At 39.5% G+C, this 17,135-nt stretch overlaps 1 protein-coding gene across 5 annotated transcripts in view; it reads left to right on the forward strand.

Annotated features, from left to right (window-relative positions):
• Positions 1-1,275: 1,275 nt before the first annotated feature.
• HIPK3 (homeodomain interacting protein kinase 3) overlaps positions 1,276-17,135 on the forward strand; it is a 92,326-nt gene continuing 76,466 nt past the window's right edge. For 4 of the 5 annotated variants that reach the window (XM_058688583.1, XM_058688586.1, XM_058688585.1 and 1 more), the window contains exon 1: positions 1,276-1,456. The gene's annotated coding sequence lies outside the window, so the exon portion shown is untranslated. Of the gene's footprint in view, positions 1,457-2,052; positions 2,246-17,135 lie in introns of those variants that run through there. The other variant, XM_058688584.1, reaches the window with a different exon arrangement.

The following is a 17,135-nucleotide window of genomic DNA, read 5'->3' on the forward strand; positions in this document are numbered from 1 at the left end:
CGTGCAGACCGAGGCTTTGCTGTATAACCTTGGGCAGGTCTCTTCAGCTTCTTTGAAGCCCTGTCCTAGCTTAAGAGTTTGGACCAAGGATCTCTAAGTTTCTTTCATCTCTAAAATTCTTTAATTCTATGATTACGTTGCTTGAGATGGGCCATTCTGTTGATTTCCTAGTCTCCAGGAGGGAGGTAACTAGTCTCTGGGAGAGGAACTAACTTGATGGAGTTATCAACACAGAGGTGGGTATACTTCACGATGACAGCGGTTGGGGCCTGAGAGATGCTCTTGGAACATTTGCAGGAAGGCCTTTACTTCAATCCGACTTTACAATTCTCTTGACTCTTTGGGAAGGGGGAGACGGAGAGACCTGTTTTAGATTGGGACTGTTCACTCGATCAAGCATTTCCCCTTTCCTTATTTTTGGAACCCTTAAGAACAAACAAACAAACAAACAAACAAACAAACAAACAAACAAAAACCAAGCCACCAAGAAACAGATCCTAAATTGGAGGAAGGGGAAACTGTGATTACGGCATCTCGAAAGGCCTGTAAAATCCTGCTTCCTCATTTTAATCCTTTCTTCGGGTGGGTGGGTGGGGGTTAGGATCTTTTTTTAACTGTGTATTTTTGTCAAAGCGGGCCTAGTGCGAGGTTCAGAACGGCAGAGGGGGCGCTGACGGATGCTGCGGCGGCGGCGGGCGGGCGGGCTGGCGGGAGGGAGCCCCGGGTCCGGTCCACGCCGGCCGCCAGGCGGGCTCGGAGCTACAAGGGCGCGGCTGCGGGCGGGCCCCGGGGAGGGGCTTCGCGGAGGCGCCGGGGCCGGAGGCTAGCGGGGCCGCCCGGGCTCGGCGCGCAGCGCGGCCCGGCGGGCGGTGGCGCTGCGGAGGCGGCGGCCGAGGCCGGCGGGCGCGGAGGAGGGGCCCGAGACTGGGGCGGCCAGCGGCAGCTGCCTCCGTGACGACTGTCGGCAGCGCGGCGGCCTGACGAGACCGAGCCGCGGGCCCCGGCGTCGCCGCGTCTCCTGGCTGTCTCCTTCTCCTCCTCTCGCGGCAGGGGCGTCAGGAATGGGCCCCCGCCGCCGCGGGCCCCGCACCCCGCGCCGCCCGTAGGCCCCAGCAGTCGGAGGCCGGCCGGCCGGCCTCTCGCCACCCCTCGCCCCAGCCCTGCGGTCCCCACCCCAAATCCCCGGGAAGGAAGATGAGGGAGACGGGCCCGGCGCTCAGCAGTCAGAGCAGCAGTAGCAGCAGCAGCGGCAGCGGTCGGGGGAGGGTGTTTCGCCGTTTCCTCTCAGCCGCCAGGACAAGATGGCAGCGGCCGCGGAGAGGGGCTGAGCCCGGGCTGGGTGGTGCCGCCTGCTGAAGCGCCTGGCTCCCTGTCCCCGGCACGGCCCCGCACCCCACCCCGGACATGCTCAGGGCTGCGGCCGCCCGAAGAGGGGAGAGCGCAGGCCTCTAGGAAGGTAAGGGAACAGGGCGAGGGGCGCCCCCACCCCAGGGTGGGGGGAGTAGCTCCTCTCGCGGGGCCTCCGGGCACCCGGCTGGACTCCGGCCGGGCCCTACACCGCTGCAGAGGCCCGCAGCCGTCGCGCGCCCTGCATCCCCGACCGCCTCCCCTGCGCTCCGGTGCTCTGCGTTTCCGCCCCGGCCCCCGCCGAGCGGCGAGTCCGGGGGCCGCCTGCGGCTCGAGGCCGCCGGACGCGGGGGCCGCGCGTGCCTGGTGCGCGCGGTGGCGCAGCCTCCGGGAAGCCGCGCTGGGGCCGGGCTGGGCGGCCCCGGCCTTTCCTCTGCCAGGGTTGCGCAACCGCTGTTCCCAGCAACCGAAGTTTTGTTTAGTCCCACAGGGGGCCTCTTTCCCCACCGCAACCCTAGGCCGTAACTACGGAGACCTCTTGTCTTTCATTAAGGGGAACAAACACAAACACGCGCACGCACGCACGCAACTTGAGCGCCCCAGCCGATGGCTGCGTCCCTGGCTTTGTGGCCCAGTCACCAGCGTCGCCGAGCGGCCGGTTTAGAGGGTGTCAACTCAGGAGACGTGAGTGCGTGTGATTGTTGGGGAGGAGAAATGTGACCCGCCGCTCCGCGTCCCCTGCCGCGGCCGGAGGAAGGCGTGGCGGCCGCGCGACGGGGCTGTTGCACGCTTCTCTCGTTACGGTGGCGGCCGCCCGCTTCCCTTCGCGAACTCGCGGAAAGACTTCGGATGGGAATGTCTGTTTTCCTGTCGGAAGAGAGACGGCTGTTTTAAAATGGTATGTGGCTCTCAGCTAAGCCTGTTGCCCAATCTTATCTCGGCTTGAGGAATTGCGCGAAAGGGTGTGTGCGTAAATTACCTTGGACCTGTTACAGAGTAGTCATAACACGTTCAGTCCTTGAACTGTGTTTTCACAACCTCTTGCTGCCCTGTTAGAATTGATTTTTCCACCTGTCAGGTCGCTGCTTCTAATTATAAGGAGCTTCTATTAGCAAGAGTGAAGTTTTTCAGATTATCGGTCCAGTTTACAGGGAAAGCTCGTGGTTGGTTCTATTGTCGACTTTGTTAGATTGTCTCCCTGGTACCGGGCCGGGAAAGTTAGCTGGTTCACCAGCCTGGGGTTGCTTGTGCTTCTGTGTACCTTCTAGTAGTTTGGAGATCAGTTGATTCTCCCCCGCCTCCCCCGTCCCTCCCGTTTTAGGTATTTGCTTGGAAGTGCTTCTGTGGCGTGGAATTACTTAATGTTCACATCATTTCACTTTATTTCAAAGTTTTAATTTCTTGGTGCCTTAATTTTGAAGAGGTACCCCTTTTGATAAAATTTTTGATGAAAACTTTTGAGCTGGATCGGTGGGCTTTGTTACCCAGCTAAAACATTTTAATCCTACATTCTCATTTAATTTTTCAGAAGCTGGGCAGGCCTCACCATATGTTTGATAAGTCTAGATTCTGCTTATGTTTGCAAGTGCAGTGCTAATTTTATACAGTGAGCCATGATAAGGTTTTGATAGGTCATGATTAAACTTAGTATTTAAGTAAACAAAATAAGGCTGACCTTTAAAAAGTAGTTTTTATAGTTTTATTGGTTACATGCCACTGAACAGTAATTGAAGTGTAACCAACCAAATAAAGTACTTTTTAAAATAAGGTTTTCTTGGTATATTTAGGGGCCCATTCATGAAGTGTAGACAACTCTTATTTACAAAATATAATGCTCAACCTGTTTGAGGTTTATTTTTCTTTTATTTTTGAAACTACTTGCTTTTAATTTGTGTTAAGGTGGAGGGGTGCTGAAATATTTTAGAATTTGGACATTTCATTGCGGGTTTTTTTTTTTTTTTTTTTTTGCACTTATCATAAAATTAAATAATTTAATTTGGACCTGAATTTTTTTTTTTTTCTACTTTAGGGAATATATTTTCTAAAAAAGACTTTTTTTTTTTTTTTTTTTTGTGGAGAGCCTTAGATTAAAACTATGTTTTAAAAAGGTAAGATGAGCTTGAAATCTAGAACAGAACCAGTCATTAAATGTTTCAAATTTATATTTGGACATTGCTGACTACAGTAGCTAAACACATATTAGGCAAGCAGATCATAACATGGTGAGCCAGTCTTAGTTTATTGTCATAATACCTTTTCCATTGAACTAGTCATTATCTTGCTTATAAACCAGTCATTGGCTTCTGGGCATGGAGTTTTAGAGTCACATAAAAGTGGACAGTTTTTATGAGATAATTCTTCTTGTAAACATGCTTGAAAAGAAGCTTCAGATCATACTGTTTTAATTTTTTGGATGTGCTGTCATGGAGCACCATAAAATAAGGTGCAAATTACAGAGGTTAGGCTGCTGTAGCCAGTATGGCAGGGCACTTAAGTATTTGTTTATTGCAAAATTTTGAAAGCCTTTTTTTTTCCCCCTTGCAACTTAAAATAGCAACAGCTGTCAAATGAGCTTTTTGATTGAGCTTTTGTTTTAAATATTTGATAAATGAACACTGAAGGTATGTATAGGTAGGGGAAAAATATAAATTTCAGAATGCTGAAAAACTGTTTCCTAAACCTGTTTCACATGCATTGAATGGAATACTGGGTTGCATGTTATTTTCCATTTGAGTGTTAGAATGACTTATTTTGGTAACTTGAAGTTAGATTTCTATGTTCTCTGCGGCAGTTCGCCGAAGGTGGTCATATGGTACGTTAGAATTGTGTCATTGGTAGTTAAAAGGCATGAATAATGTAGTTTCCATTGCATTCCATTTATGTTTGAGTTTAGAGATAAAGATGTCTTTGCAATATTTGGATTTAAGTGTGTTCTAAAGAACTTTAAAGTTTTCGGTATTTAAAATATCCCTCCAGAGTTATTCTTGTCTCTCAACTATTAGAGGACACAGAGTAACTTGCTATATGATTATATTGTTGCTGCCAAAAGAAATGTTCATGTAAAAATTTCTGGGTTTGCTGCTGTCCTAATTTTCTAATGTCTGAAGTTGAGACTTAAAGTGTGGTATGTTTAACTTGGAAGTTATTTGTGAGACAAACTGCTAGAATTTCGTTAACGTGGAGGAGTCTGTCAGTAAGTTTTATTACTTTTTAAAGGTGTCCCTGACCCACACCCCGCTCAGACAACTTGCTGAAAACTTTGTTTAGGTAGTCCTTTCTATATAATACAAATGTAAGTCTAAAGGAATTATTTTAAATGTCGTTACTAGTTCTGGGTCCAGCTGCTTAAAAAACAACTTGATTAGTATCTTCAAGCACTTAACAGAAGTTGAATAGTGATACATGTTTGGAGTGGAAGTTTTGAATCCATGTCGATTTTCAGGGTAGCCAGAGGACTTATGTGGCTGACCTACGGAAATACAGCCTACTTTTTTTGGTTGAATTAAGAGTGATTTGGGGAAGGAAAAAAAAAAGTGATTTAGAGAGAAACGATATTAGTATGCTGCTTCTGTAGCTTTGTCATAACTGTTTTTTTGGATCTTATCTTAATCACTGTTAGGACCAAGCTAGAATAGATATTTGGAAGGTATGTGTTACAAATTTTACCTAAATGTTTGTCATATTAGACCTTGACCTATTTGGCAGATCAGGCTGCTCGCCTCTGTTGATACTTGGGCCATATGTCATTACACAAAAGGCAACATATTGTCTGGATTCTGAGCACACATTGTTATGCCGGGGAGCTGGAGGCTCTTAGGACTTGGGTTTGTGTGGAAATTAAAAAAAAAAATAACTGGTCGAGTATTGGAAATACTGTATTTTTAGGGTGGTATTTGTGGTTTGATGACAGTTAAGTCAGTAAACTGATTTATTTTATCTTTTGTATTTTGTATTGAATGCCAAGTTTGTACTTTAGAAAGCTATCTTTTTTCCAACAGAAAATCTTTGAACTGAAACAAGCCAAGGACACTATGTTTTACCTTCAGTGTATTTTGTTACTTTGACCCAAACAATATCTTCAGTTTTCTAAGACAGAATCTTTCCTTGCTGGGGAAGAGTGAATGGGAGGGAAGGTAGTGGGCAGGTAAGGTAGGGGAAGCTGGGCCCTAGTTGGAGGAAGAGGCTCATTTAATTAAATTTCTGAAACTTAGAAATCTGTTTTGACTTAAATGTTCAAGTTGCTAGAGATCAGAGTTCACTTAGTTATGAAATCAGTGAAATATGGGGTAGCTTGGGGGAAAGATTAGGAATATACGGTGGCACCTGTTAAAAGATCGGATTTATGAAATAATCCCTGTTTATCATCCTTGACTGGTTTTTAAAACCCACTCCCTGCCCTTACCTTCCTTTCTTTTTGTCTTTTGTCTTTTCAATCCAAAGAACTTTGCTTAATGTAGAATTTAGGAAAGATAAACGTTCTGTACAGTTACAAAAATTTTACATTATATGCCTAATTTGAAACCAGAAGTGTGAAGAGCATAGAACATATTAATTGCTATTAAAATGAGTTTGATTTATAGGAATAACCTTTTTTTTTTTTTTTTTTAGTTTTTAGAGATACTTGAAAATAAAACTAAGGTGCATATAATAAATGAATGGAGGTTTTTCAAGTTGAATTAAAACCCGACTTCTCTGCTGTCACTCAGTCCATGTTTACTTTCTGAGATTAACATCTCTTCTTTTAAAGATTAGATTTCCAGATGTACTTTTCATTTTTTTTTTGTTGCAGTGTCTTTTTTTTCCCTTAAAAAGATCATACCTAAAAGAAATCTAAAAGATTTAGAGAAGAATAATAAAGAGAAATACAGTAGTTTGTACCTTTGAGCTGTACTTTAGGTAAGGATCGAAATTGTGAAAGGCTAATTCTTGGTCACATTGTAAATAAAGGATTGTCAGAGGTAGTCAGATAATTTTTTAATTTTTTTTTATTTTACGTAATCATTCATGCTGGAGCATCTTTTCTAATTTGAAAAAAATGTTTAGATTTGATAGATTTTTGAAGTAATTAGATGAGCAGAATGAGTCATTACCTCCACCTTTAGAATTGTGTAGTTTTTATAAATTACATTTGATTGCATATGGCTTACCAAGAACGTTGCCTTTAAAATTTGATAGAAACTATAAAACTTGGCTGCATATGACTACCCAGTTACTGTTTACCATGGTTTGACTTATGATTTCTTGACTTTACTATGGTGTAAACACATGTGTATACACATTTGTGTACTTGGAATTTTGAATTTTGATCTTTTTCCAAGCTAGCAACATGGGGTCTGATACTCTTCCTGTAATGCTGGGCAGAGGCAGTCACAGCTCCCAGACAGCTGACAATCATGAGGGTCAACAGTGATATACTTAAAACCATTCTGTACCACGACAACTATTCTGTTTTTCACTTTCACTATTCAGTACATTACTTGAGATATTCAACACTTTATTATAAAATAGGCTTTGTGTTAGATGATTTTGCCCAAGTGTAGGCTAATGTGTTTGAGTATGTTTAAGGTGGACGAGGCTAAGCTATGATGTTTGGTAGGTTAGGTGTATTAAATGCATTTTCTATTTGGTATTTTCAGTTTATGATGGGTTTATCAGGATGTGATCCCGTTTTAAGTTGGAGATCTGTATTCCATTTTAGAAATTGAAAAATAAAAGCATATGACTTACTAAAAATGTTTATGTTAATGTCAGTTCTTTAGCTTCCCTCTACTTTGTTGTGTATTATTCATAAATTAAATACAATATCTTAGCATTTTTAAAAAATATGAAATAGTAAGCTTTGAAACATTTGCAGAAAAAACTTGGTTAGAAAATGTTTCATACCCTGTAAAGTGGTTATTTAAAGGGCTTGAAGATATCATTTGCGTATATTTTGACTGAGTGCTATCTGTTTAATAATACAACAAGAGCCTTGTAGGTTTGGTAAACTATACGACTTTAGATATATAATGTACGGTTTTAAATAGTTAATAAGTTAGATAGAGTGATAACATATTGAAAATTGAACCTGACTTTCTAGAGACATTTCTTCTAAGGTATGATTTAAATTAATACTTTGGAGGGCTTTAAATATGTTATTTGTGATAACTTATATTAAGATTAAATAGCATAAAGTGGCAAAATCATAATGAAAACTGCTGGTTATGTGCTATATAGTTTATAGCTATGATGTTACATTTCACTACCTTCTCAAATCCATGTTTTGGACCAATTCGTAATCAGTTTCAGTGGAGGCAGTACCAGTATCTCTGCAGTATATTAACTGTAGTTTTGTGTTTTAAGTTAGATAAGAATAGTATTGGGTTCAAAAATATTAGGTTTTTAATCTGGTTACTATGCTTAAAATATTTTTTTGTAGCTGGATCACAGATACCACAAATAAATGAAATTTTGTGTCAGGTAAAACAGTGATAAAATATGTGAGTGAAAACTGTTTTATCTGATATATATTTGGGTGTCCACTAAGTGCAGGATACTGTGCTATGAATGAAGAGAGGGAGACATGGTTCCTGCTTTGAGCAAATAGTAGGCGAAATTAGCCTACTACTGTACATGTTCTTTTATATTTGTGCGTATGTATGTGAGCTGGAGAACACTGCCTGAGAAAAATGATACACGTATAGCATGTTCAAGTTTTTGTTTTTTTTTTAAGCCTGTTTATTTAATAAATAAATGATATTTAAAATCAGGGATGGTTTAGCTTCTGAAAGTTGCATATTAATACTTGCCATCCTTGTAGTGTTGAAAGCTGAAAAAGTCACTTGAACATAGGAAAAAGATTCTATGAATTTAATTTTTGTTACAAGCTTTTCTGTCAAGTCTAACAAGTTTAGTAGTCTCACGGTTTTATAGAAATAGGTTGTATGTTAATTTAAATCAAGTGGAAATTCATATTTCTTAGATATGGTTAATTCAGTTCTCTTTTTCTCATGGTTTTTCCTTTTGGACATGCACAGTTCTTGCATTGCTTGAGAAAATTCTAATAGGTTTGCTTTGCTAACTGTATTATTACCTTCTAAATTTGGAATGCAGAGCTCTCCAAACCTCATTCCTATGCCAATTGGAAAGAAAATAGAAGGTGAAAACCAGGGTATAGATAGAATTCCATTTTAAGGTACTTTTAAGAATATTGAAGTTGCTAGTTGTAACTTATTTGAAGTCACTATGCAGAAGGGCTATTGCTTGTTCTTAATTTATGTAAATCAAAAGTATATATAACTTGGGGTCCTTGAAGCCAAGTCATGCAAAAAGGACAAGTATTTTATTACATTGCCCCATTATAATTGTATATGATATAGTCTTTTTTTTTTTTTTTTTTTTTATTTTTGGGACAGAGAGAGACAGAGCATGAACGGGGGAGGGGCAGAGAGAGAGGGAGACACAGAATCGGAAACAGGCTCCAGGCTCCGAGCCATCAGCCCAGAGCCCGACGCGGGGCTCGAACTCACGGACCGCGAGATCGTGACCTGGCTGAAGTCGGACGCTTAACCGACTGCGCCACCCAGGCGCCCCGTATATGATATAGTCTTAATGAAATTTGACAATTTTGTGCGATCTTGATATTTTATACCTGTGAATTTAAAATTGAACTCTGTGTGGAAACTCACTTAGGTTGTTAGGGACTATAACATAATTGGTTTGCCAATACTTTTGAGTAGAAAACAGTTGGAATGTTTGCCTTCTGAGTTGCCCTAAGCCCAGTGTGGCATTTCTGAAAGTATATCCAGTTGCTACTCTGTTACTTCTGAAATCTCTCTTAAGTATCTCACATCTGAGGGTATATCTAGCTTGAAATTGTTTCTCATAATCTGACTGGAAGAAAATGCCTCAATTTATAACTTAGGAGGTAACCTAATACGTTACATTTTGGGAAATTTTTACATTTCAAAATATGAAATAGTATCTGAACTGTTTCTTCAGGTCAGAGACCATGTCTTAAAAGTTTTTATATCCCTTAAACTGCATAATAGACATTGGGGAATCAAACATATAATTATTATAAAAGTAATCAAATACAGGCATGTGCTGCTTTACCTATATCCTTTAATCAAGGTAGCATCTTTACTGAACAGCTTTACAGGTACCTGCCCACACACTTGGCTTCTCAAAACCCTACTCTACCCCTCACTTTTTTTTTTTTTTTAATTTTAAAAAATATTTAATTTTGAGACACACACACACACACACACACACACAGTGAGCAGGGGAGGGGCAGAGAGAGAGGGAGACACAGAATCTGAAGCAGGCTCCAGGCTCCGAGCTGTCGGCACAGAGCCTGACATGGGGCTCCAACCCACAAACCTCCAAATCATGACCTGAGCTGAAGTTGGATGCTTAACTGACTGAGCCACCCAGGTGCCCCAACCCCTCACTTCTTTAATTCTAGCAGATGAGTCTATTTCCTGCATAGAGGTCAATAGGTATGAACTTCCTCCAGATTTCCAACCCTCTACCTCTGGATATAATTTCTACTAGTACACCCTATAGATTTTCACCACTCTCTGAAGGACTGAAACATCTGCTTCTCTCCAATATTCCTGCCTGTTGTCTATTGTGGATTTCATCTGGAAATGTTTTTTTTTCAGCATCTTGAGCCTGTCCAATAACTTCAAGCCTCCCCTTCCCCCCTTTCTTGGGCCTTTTTTCTTCAGCCTTTAAAAATGTTCAGATATCTGAGATCTTTTTTTTTTTTTTTTAATGTTTATTTATTTATTTTGGAGAGGGGGGGCAGAGAAGGAGGGAGAGAGAGAATCCCAAGCAGCCTCTGAGCTGTCAATGCAGAGCCCGACGTGAGGGCTTGATTTCACGAACTGTGAGATCAAGACCTGAGCTGACATTAAGAGTTGGATGATCAGCCGACTGGGCTACCCAGGCATCTCTCAGATACCTGAGATCTAAAGCAGCCATCTTTTATTTTGCACTTTTTTTTTTTAAGTTTACTTATTTATTTTGAAAGAAAGAACGGGTGGGGGAGTGGCATAGAGAGAGGGAGGACAGAGGATCAGAAGCGGTTTCTGCACTGACAGCAGATAGCCTGATGAGGGGCTCAAACTCATGAACTGCAAGATCATGACTTGACCCCAAGTCAGACACTTAACCAACTGAGCCACCAAGGTGCCCCATAAAGCAGCCATCTTTCAATTGTGCCTCCTCAGATGTGGACCTGGCTTCCTTTTTATTTCTTCCAAACTTCTTAAATGTGTACTTTACCCTCTGTTTGCTTTTGTATTCATTTCTTAGCCCTGGGCAGTATAGTTCTATCCATGCCACTCTAGTGAAATTACTTCTGCTAAGCTCTCCACTAGTTTCTTTTATTCACAATCTATGTATTCCTCCAGGTGATTGCATCCATAGTATACCCTACTTAATTCCGAGCTTTCAGCTCATCTTTTGAACTAGTGAGGTCCATATTTCCCCCCACAGCTAGCTCAGATTGAATTATCTTATTTCAAAATTTGTTTCTTTTTCTGTATTTCCTCTTTGTTATCTTCACTCATTTCTATTGCAGTTTATGTTGAAACTTTAAATCTTAAAATATTTATTTCTGGTGGATACATTAAAAAAACCTAACAAAATCTGCACGTTGTAAAACAAAATTTAGTAGTAGTTATCAAGTTTCCTTTTTGGAAATCCATACTAAGAAAATTGGGAATGTAAAAAAACTATTTATATGAAAATATTCATCACAACTTTATATAATATAGTGAACAAATTGGGAAGAAAAGCAGTTCAACAAATTATAGTATGCACACATGGCAGAATATTATGCTGCTATTCAGAATATCCTAGATAGAACAAATTGGCATACCAAGTTATACATGTACCATGATTGGAAACATATGATAAAACATACCCTGGAATGACTAGAAGGAAATAGGTTCGTTTTACTGAATATTTTGTAATTTGTAGTAACTGAATAATTTAAAAATGATTTTTATACAGAAATTTCACCTCTTCCTGGAGTGAACAGTGTGTATGTTTTCATGATTTTAAGGCAAAATATATTAAATTTCATGTATTAGTCTTGTCTACCCATATTCTAGCAGTCTTATTCCAGGTAATGGTAATGGTGTAGTGATCATTTTTACCCTTTCAATTTGCAGGGTCTCTATGAACCAATAACATTTTTTAGATGTTTTTTGTTTACTTTGAGAGAGCGCGAGAGCGCTTGCACAGGTGTGTGCATACATGGGCTGGGGAGGGGCAGAGAGATAGGGAGAGAGAGAACCCCAAGCAAGCTCAGCGCTATCAGCACAGAAAGGCAGAGCCTGACATGGGGCTCCATTTCATGGCTGTGAGATCATGACCTGAGCCAAATCAAGAGTCGGTCGCTTAACCGACTGAGCCACTCTTGGCACCTCTTAAGTTTTAACATTGTTATAAAATAACTGTTTTGGCAAATTCATCATGTATAGTTGATATGTGATCATTACTTTTATGTTTGAGATTCTATCTAACTTCTTATGCAAAAGCCTGAAAAATGATACAAAGTCACTTTTGGCCAGTAAGAGATTTATAGTTATTATCTAAAAATAAATTTCTCATCGTAAACTGTTAACTGTTGTGTGGCCATTTTTAGTCATGATTTAACATACTTTTTCTTTATTTTATCCCATGATATCAATAGTTGGCCTTAATTCTGAACTTAAAATGTGTTAGCTGTCACTTACTTAGGCATCTTCAAATGGAATTAAAGTTTTGTAATCACCTTTTTTATCTTTCTAATATGTTGATGGCATTTAAAAAGTTTCTTCAGCTAGATCTGAATATATTTTTCTTATATTTGTAATTCCGATACATAAATTTTGTAATATCATGTATGGTAGTGTGGCTTTTTACACTAATGTGAAAATTTTTTTTTTCAGTGTTTATGTGGGGCTTGTAGTAGACAAATATTTTTGTCACCCTTGTTAATTCCATATAAATCTACAGTTTCAGTGCAAAGCTTATTACAAGCAACCTGATAATGTGTCATTTTATTTATTTTTAGTTTATTTTTAATTTTTTAAATGTTTTTATTTTTGAAAGAGAGAGACAGACACAGTAAGTGTGGGGGAGGGGCAGAGAGAGAGGGAGACACAGAATCTGAAGCAGGCTCCAGGCTCTGAGCTGTCAGCACAGAGCCTGACGTGGGGCTCGAACCCATGAACTGCAAGATCATGACCTGAGCCGCAGTCGGATGCTTAACCAACTGAGCCACCCAGGCGCCCCTATTTTTTATTTTTTTTGATTGTGCACCTGTTCGAGCAGAGAGTGGGGAGGAAGAGAGAGAGGGGAGAGAGGATCCTAAGCAGGCTCTGTAGTATCAGCAGAGTCTGATGTGGGGCTTGAAACCATGAACCATGAGATCATGACCTTAGCTGGAGTTGGATACTTACCCAACTGAGCTCCCTAGCCCGTACCCCCCACCCCCTGCCAATTTTATTTTTAGGAATCTCTGTGCTCAATATAGGGCTCGAACTCACAACCCTGAGATCAAGAGTCACATGCTTTACCAACTGAGCCAGCCACGTGCCCCAGCAGTGTGTGTGTCATTTAAAAAAGTTAATGATTAGAGTTAGAACCAAACATAAGCAGTTCTAATAGATTTCTAAGAATTCAGTGTCCTTTCTTTGAGAGTACTCTTTTGAGCAGCAGCTTGTTTTCTTTCCTCCTTAGGTCTTTATGAATTTACATTGTTCTTTAGTTTCTTTCTGAGGTTCTTGGGGAGACTTGTTATAAATCTCTGCCTTGTCCCCTTCCTCACATTTGTCATGAGAATGAAGAGGTATTTATTTTTCTTAACATATTTTCATTTCTGTTCCTTCTATTGTTTCTGATGAGATACCATAGTTTCCTGAAGCCCAGGATTTCCTGAAGCCATTGTGAGACACCCCAGTTCACAAGATATATATGACAGTTAAAATTTGAAACTTAAAAAATAGTGTTTCCATATTAGAAAGGTTTTGAAGGTACTTCACAAAATTTCTAAAAAAGGACATATAAAGTGGCATATCGGGCCATTAAAATATGAGTACGGAGAGAACATAATTGTAGGGAAAAAAACCTAACAACTTTGAATTTAGGAGTGTAGGTCACCTTAGGGCCATGTAGGATCTTAAAGGAATATGGAAAGAACAAGTAGTTGACTTTTTTGTCCCAGTTTATTGTTTCAAGCCCTAAAACGTTCATAAATATTTTTCAAAACTAAAAGTACTATAATCAAGCTTATGCTGCTGTAAATATTTGTCTTTTCAGCTTTTACAAATACAAAACTGTTTTTTGTGTGGGTGGTGGGGGGAGCAGCTACAATTCTCTCTTCGCGGGTGTTTAGATTTTAATTCTTGTGATATATGTTACTCTGGAGTGATAGTTCTCTTTCAGTTATGAGTACAAAATGAAAATGTCAAAGTTGTTTATTTAGGATAGCCTGTAATTTTGAGAAGTTTTGTAGAACAGGTCCTCTGATTCTATAAATGTTCATTTAGAACTTTGAATCATCATTTCTTACAAAAATTTTATCACCTGAATTTTTCCTTTATAATGCTTTGTCAGCAATGGACATTTGATCAAATTATTAATCTAGGATTCAGCTTCCTCTGTTGATTTGAGTTGTTTTAGAGATACATTAGGTTAGGAGGTATTCTGGTAAGGATCATTGGACTTTTGTTTTTTTTAGTCTTTAATATTTCATACTCCTCTTTGCCTAAAAGTTAGTTACATAGATTTTTTTTCTTTTTTATACAAAACATAAAATTTTGTGGTAGTTCTTTTGGACAGATTTCCTATAAAATATAAAGGGGGCACTTGGGTGGTTCATTCAGTTAAGCATCTGACTTCAGCTCAGGTCATGGTCTCATGGTTCGTGGGTTCAAGCCCTGTGTGGGGTGCTGTGCTGACAGCCAGGAGCCTTGAGCCTGCTTCAGATTCTGTGTCTCCCTCTTTGTCTGTCCCTCCCCCGCTCGTGTTCTATCTCTCTCTTTCTCAAAATGAATAAACATTAAAAAAAATAATAATTCATTTGGCTTTCTATTGAGGGAGTTGTTCATAACCCAAAGTTATAGAGCTGTTTACTTTTTCTAGCAATCCATCATGCAGGTATTGATACATATTGAATGACCAATTTGAATAAAAGTTTTCAGGGTGCCTGGGTGGCTCAGTTGATTGAGTGTCAGCCTTTGGCTCAGGTCAGGGTCTCCCAGTTCGTGGGTTTGAGCCCTGCATCAGGGTGTATGCTGACAGTGCAGAGCCTGCTTTGGATTCTCTCCCTCTCTTTTTGCCCCTCCTCTGCTCACACCCTCTCAGTTAAAGGAAAAAAAAAAAAAAAAAGAAATGTTAAAATAAAATAAATAAAAATTTTCTTTGTACTAAAGTTTTATAAACTAGATTTGCATTGTTAGTCTTAAAGTTTTCTTCAAGGAAGGGAGTGCTTCAGGTGAACTTTTTATCTTTGGTCAATTTTTCTTTTTTTGAAAAAATTTTTAAATGTTTATTATTGACAGACAGAGACAGAGCATGAGCATGGGAGGCACAGAGAGAGAGAGGAGGAGACACAGAATCCGAAGCAGGATCCAGGCTCTGAGCTGTCAGCACAGAGCCGGACGCGGGGCTTGAACTCACAAACCGTGAGATCATGACCTGAGCCAAAGTCTGACGCTTAACCGACTGAGCCACACAGGTGCCCCACTTTGGTCCATTTTTCTATCAGTATTTCATTTCTGTGTTTTTATGTTGTTTTATTTCTTAAAATTTAACTTAAAAAGTTTTTTTAAAGTAAGTTTTATACCTAATGTGGGGCTTGAACTCAAGACCGCGAGATCAAGAGTCCCGTGCTCTGCTGACTGAACCAGCCAAGCACCTCCAGGGTCTGATTTTAGATAGCTTAAAAAAATCTAGAGAATTATATGCTTTAGTAAGCATTGTCCTTAAGTATTCTTTTAATTAACTCTTTTTCAGCTTTTCTAAAGTAAAGGTTGGCGGGGGGGCGTGTATTGCAGGGTGATTTCTAGCAGCTTTGAAATGTCCAACAGGTCATTTTCTGTTCCAAAAGTTGGAATGTTTTGCTAAGTCAGATGAAGCTTGTTATTTAACATGCTGATTTGTGTTATAGTCAACACATTCTCTAGATGCTTTGTTCACAATACTGCTGGAAAATACCCAAGACTTTAGTGTTTTCAGATAAATGTTTTGTAGGCACCTCAGATAGCAAGTTTATTTTATGAAGCTTTACATTAGGGGAAGTTCATTTATGTGAACATATTTCTTATGTGAAATGTTTTAGCGTAAGTAATTTCCTGGGCAGAATACTGGTAAAATAACCTGTTAATGATACAGGTATTTAAAATACTGATATTTATTAAATGACCAATGAAGAGAGTTAAACTCATTTACTATTCACATTGAACACTTAATTTCTGGTGTATTTATCTATTGTTTTCCAGTTGGACATGTTATTTTGTCTTTTATAAATACACTCTTTAAACAGTAATTGAGAAATGAAACCGTGTGACTAGAAACTACTTTTTATTGTCTGAATATTGCTAGTTAATGTGGTTCTATTTTCTAATTCCTATTGTAGAGCCTTGTATAGACTAGTACTAGGATTCTCTGTCTTTTCAAGAATAAGAAGCCCTTTTTGTCAAATTAATTGGAGCACATAGTGAAATTCTACTTTTAGTCTCCATTGAAGAAATTACATAATGACCAAGAGCTCCAGAAACTACTGTGAATTAAGTAATACTTTTAAATGAAAAGATTTCTTCTCATTGCTTATGAATACTTTTTTTTTTTTTAATGTTGGCTGATGATCCCAGGGACTCATTGTGTATCTGATGATTCTAGATTTTAGGTGATCTGGGTCATGTCTAAAATACTCAAAAGTACATTCCCAAATGAGTAACCCTTGAAGAGCAGCCTTGTGCAAGAAGAACATTTATTTTATGCCTGTCATTCATATTCTTTTTTTTCTGTTTAACTTACCACTTAACAAAAATTCAGACCTACAAAAAAATTACAATAGTACAAAGAATTCTTACGTATCTTTCGCCTAGATTCTTCAGATATTAATATTTTATTCCATTTGTATTTACTTTTTTCTCTCTATCTGTATTTTTTCCTGAACTTTGTGAGTTGTAGTCATGATATCTCGTTACCCCTAATATATGTATATTTTTCGCCCCTAATGTTTTTCCTAAAAGCAAAGACTATTCATTTTTTTTTTAATGTTTATTTATTTTTTGAGAGAGAGTAGGGGAGGGACAAAGAGAGAGGGGGACATAGAATCCAAAGCTGGCTTCAGGTTCTGAACTGTCAGCACAGAACCGGAAGCGGGGCTCAAACTCACAAGCTGTGAGATCATGACCTAAGCCAAAGTCAGATACTTAACCAACTGAGCCACCCAGGTGCCCCGACTATTCAGTTTTTATGTCTCTTTAGTTTTCTGTAATCTGAAAAGTTTCTTAGTCTTCGTGTTATTTTCTGACATCGACATTTTTGTAGAATGCTGCCAGTTATTTTGAAGAATGGCCCTGTTTGGATTTGTTTTCTTGTGCTTAGAAATATCATAGTAAAATGTATTCCTCTTAGAACATTCATATCAGGAGGCACATGATAGGTGCCATTACTACAGATTTTAACATTGATCACTTAATTAAGGTGGCACCTGCTGATTTCTTTCCTTTGATTAGTATGTATGCCATCGAAGCTTTCCTTTGATTATTAGTATGCCATGGAAGCTGGCAGAAGATAGA

The sequence above is a fragment of the Neofelis nebulosa genome, chromosome 10 (genome assembly GCF_028018385.1).
Source record: "Neofelis nebulosa isolate mNeoNeb1 chromosome 10, mNeoNeb1.pri, whole genome shotgun sequence".
Lineage (NCBI taxonomy): Eukaryota > Metazoa > Chordata > Mammalia > Carnivora > Felidae > Neofelis > Neofelis nebulosa.